The sequence below is a fragment of the Triticum dicoccoides genome, chromosome 2A (assembly GCF_002162155.2).
Source record: "Triticum dicoccoides isolate Atlit2015 ecotype Zavitan chromosome 2A, WEW_v2.0, whole genome shotgun sequence".
Taxonomy (NCBI): Eukaryota; Viridiplantae; Streptophyta; class Magnoliopsida; order Poales; family Poaceae; genus Triticum; species Triticum dicoccoides.
In genome coordinates, this window is record NC_041382.1 from 765,750,975 (window position 1) to 765,754,990 (window position 4,016).

Below are 4,016 nucleotides of genomic sequence, written 5' to 3' on the forward strand. Positions count from 1 at the left end.
ACCAAAGGCGCAACATGTGAGAGTGGTTGGTGCAAGTATACCGACGCATCATCCAACTTTGCTTGAATTGCTTAGAAAAGGTAGGGAAAAAAGGCTTGGTTGCTTGGCAGATTCTGTTGTATGAAGGTTTTTCTTAGCAGCAGGCCCTACATGAATGAATATGCTTTTTTAGTCATACATCTGCATATCCGTTGAAGAGCAGGCTGCTCTGCTACAACTCCAAGTTTGAAATACATGAATATTTTTCGTGGACATTGATATCAAATATTGGGTTGTACATAAAGTGATATACTAGCTGTTTGATGAGATTCTGTTTACATTGATTCATCTAATCTGTTTTTGGATTAACTCTAGGTCTATTCTATAGGAAAATCATGAAAATCTAAATGCACTGATGCGGGGAACAAAACTATTATAGCAAATAGCAAGTGAGATCTCCAAAGCTATTCAAGGGTAGCGTCCAGAGGCGCTGAGGCTAACAAGTGGCTGATGATCAACCTCTTCTCCAGCTGAAGCTCTGCCGAGGAAGAACCCCCTCCACCCCCGACCCCGCATGGAGATTCTTTCTTGCACTTTCATGCTTATGCTTTTTCATCCTTGTGACCGGTGTCTATTTGGATGTGTTGTAACCGAGATGTTTTAGCCATTCATGAACTTTGTTTTCCTGTTTGGTTAGCTTGCTTGTATGAATCACGCTTTCTGTTAAATGAAATTGAACGGGAAGGCCACTGTTTTTAACCAAAAAAAGAAACAAAAGTGACACATGGAGGCATTTTTCACAAATTCTGTTACTACTTTATTTCATACATATATATGCCTCTGAGAAAATCTTCCAGCGGGATTTCAAAATTCTAAAAAGGGAGGAAATAATCTTTTTGGCCCGAGATACATGTATTTTCTATAATTATTTTCAAAAACAAAACCAATGACGTGTGCTAAACGGACCGGCCTGTGACGGGCCCATTATCGGCAGCGGTGAGACAGCGGGCTTCCCTCGCCGCCGACGCCTCCTCCCTCCTCCCCGCCGGCTCCCACCCCCGCACCGCTTCCTCGCTCTCTCCGCCCACCCTCCCCCTCCGGCTCCCAGCATCCCGTCCCCGTCCCTAGATTCTGTATCTAACGGTCGGACCGTGAGTGCGAGGAGCAGCCGGAGTCGGACACCCAATCCTTTCCTTCAGAGTACAGCCACGGTATATTTATAGACACACCACGCCCGTCGTCGACTCTCGCGAACCAGCCAGCCGGCGGCGACAAATCTCGGCGAGAGCGAATATGTCTTATCTGCTTCCCCACCTGCACTCCGGCTGGGCCGTGGACCAGGCCATCCTCGCCGAGGAGGAGCGTCTTGTGCTAATCCGCTTCGGCCACGACTGGGACGAAACTTGTATGCAGGTACGGTACCCCCCACCAACGAAACCCTAGTTTTGCTGTACGGCTGTACCTGAAATTGGTCTTGGATTTGTTCAAATCGGGCAAAAATTCGCCCTAGGGCAGGAATTCTCATGCTAATTTCGCTAATTAGCTTCTGTGAGCACTTCACCCTCATGTTCATTTCGTGGAGTAGCAAGCTTTAAGGGACTAGCTGCAATATGTGTTGTTATAATACAAATATCTGAGCTGGTCTTTAGGAATCTCGGCTGATGATGCAGGTACTATCCGCGCATCCTGCATGCACCTTTCCATTGCCTGAGAGGATAGGTGGTTAGTTTGGATGTGTAGCAGCACAAGTGGAGCAAGTCCGTGTGCGTGTCTCTGTTTTTCTTGAAATAACACTTCTGATTTTTAATAAAACGCTCTTACATTATGGGATGGAGGGAGTACTAGATAGTTGCTCACATATGTTTTTCTGCCTGTAACATAATTGGAGTAGTTCAAGCTCGTTCCTTGGTTAAGTTGAAGTAGAACCAGCCATTGTATACTGACATGATGTACCCCACCACGTAATTCCAAGGAAATTGAGTGATTTCGATCTGCTTCTCCTTTTCATTCAGCAACTTCTTCCAATGTGTTGTACAAAATAATACACCTCTGAAGTCATTGTATTAATGTTATACATTGATTGTCTTTTAATTTTATTAGGCGCATAGCCTCAGAAGATAGTTGGTCAATTTGGAGTAGGGCAGAAGTGGGAAGATTTTCGGATGCCTCCTTAATTTTGTTGAAGTAAAGCTTCTATGTGTACTGAGAGCTAAGTTGCAACTCACACATATATTTGCAGAAGTTCACAACTGGTTGCTTGATTAAGTTGAAGTAGAACTAGCCATTATACTCAGAGGAAGTAAAGCTATGAGCACTTTTCTTCTTTTATTAACGACCAATTGTTTTATTACTTTGTGCGAGGAGTCCAATTTCGTAGCGGTTTTATATTATTGACTGCAGACTTGCAGTTTAACTTTTAGCAGGCTTTTGTTCTACGTCAATCTAGCTAGCATGGTTGTATGTTGTTGACTTCATTACGAGTTTCTGACTATCTACTTTTTCATGTTTAGATGGATGAGGTGCTGTCAGGGGTTCCGGATTTACGATCAACTTTCCGTGATCTACCTTGTTGACACCACCGAGGTTCCGGATTTCAACACCATGTACGAGCTGTACGACCCGTCAACGGTCATGTTCTTCTTCCGCAACAAGTACATCATGATTGATCTTGGGACAGGAAACAACAACAAGATCAACTGGGCAATGAAAGACAAGCAAGAGTTTGTTGACATCGTGGAGACTGTCTACAGAGGAGCTCGTAAGGGCCGTGGTCTGGTGATTGCTCCCAAGGATTACTCCACCAAATACTGGTACTGAGGTATATGTGCCTGTCTCTTCATGTGCAGTATTCCAGTGTGTGGCCTTCTCTGTTCTGTGAAATGCCAGCACTTGCGCTGTGACCCTTGATGTAATGTCTGTCAACTTTCGGAGTCTCGCGTAACTGTGTGTCTGTATTTTGAATATCGACACGTCATAAACCTGTAACCCTTCAAAACAGGACCTGCTGTCTATTGGTATGGCTGATAAAACAGATGTTTGGTTTGAACTTTGTGCGTGAATTTCCCAACTGAGGGCTCTATTTATCATGTTGGTGGAATGTTACTGCTCTTCTTTTATCTAGCTATCTTGCCCTGAAGCAGGTTCATATTCAGTGAAAGAAAATCCCAGGCTTCAGACATATTAGAGTTGTAGGCTCCATATTTTTTTCTTGGTTCTTGTTTTGAATTGTGAGTGATGTATGCACTCTGAGTCTTGCTCATTGCTCCTAAATTCAAACTAATCTTGTGTGTGCCATACTTTGTTGATACATGAACTGACAAGGTCAAAGTCCCTTGTTGATACTTGCAGGTATACAGAATCAGGAGCCATCCATGATTTGTTTGGCCCTGTCACTAACAAGGAGGTTTGTTTGGCTTGTAGTCCAGTAAGTGTGGTAGTGGCGCAGTTGGCTAGCGCGTAGGTCTCATAGCTGCACGACGTGAGCAAGTCTAAACCTGGTCTTCTTTTTCTTTTCTTTTTTGTTGAGCCTAATAATCTCCTCCATATGTTCAGCCTTAACTGCTGCGCCTTCCTGTGTCCCTCGCTGCTCCTCTACTTCTCCTGCCCAAGCATTATGTCCAGGCTCAAAAGAGTTGGAATTTTACATGACACGCTGCTACATGAAAAATTCCCATTTTATACTAAGGATTTTATCGTTACATTTGTGCAGAATTGGAATGGTGTGAACTGTTTTAGTTTGGATTACTGGTTCTTCCCCAGATATGGCAGTCCCTGCAGCAACAGCAGTGTTGTTGCTATCTGCCCTTAGACAGAATTGCATTAGGCCTAATGGGTTTGATAGCATCCCTTGAAATTATAAACAGTACACGTGCACTCTCTCTGCATGGTAGTACAAGATCCCAAGCATGAAGTATCTACTTTGAAGAAATTAAACCTGAGTTTACTTGATCTACCTTCTTGATTTCCAAATTTGCCAAGTTACCATTTTCATATTTTTGTAGCAGTTTGCTTCCTGCAACCATTTGTTCTCCTTCCTC

The 4,016-nt window shown here is 43.6% G+C and overlaps 1 pseudogene; it reads left to right on the forward strand.

Moving 5' to 3' along the window:
• The first annotated feature begins 1,265 nt into the window (after positions 1–1,265).
• LOC119352384 lies at positions 1,266–2,855 on the forward strand (annotated as a pseudogene).
• Positions 2,856–4,016: the final 1,161 nt, after the last annotated feature.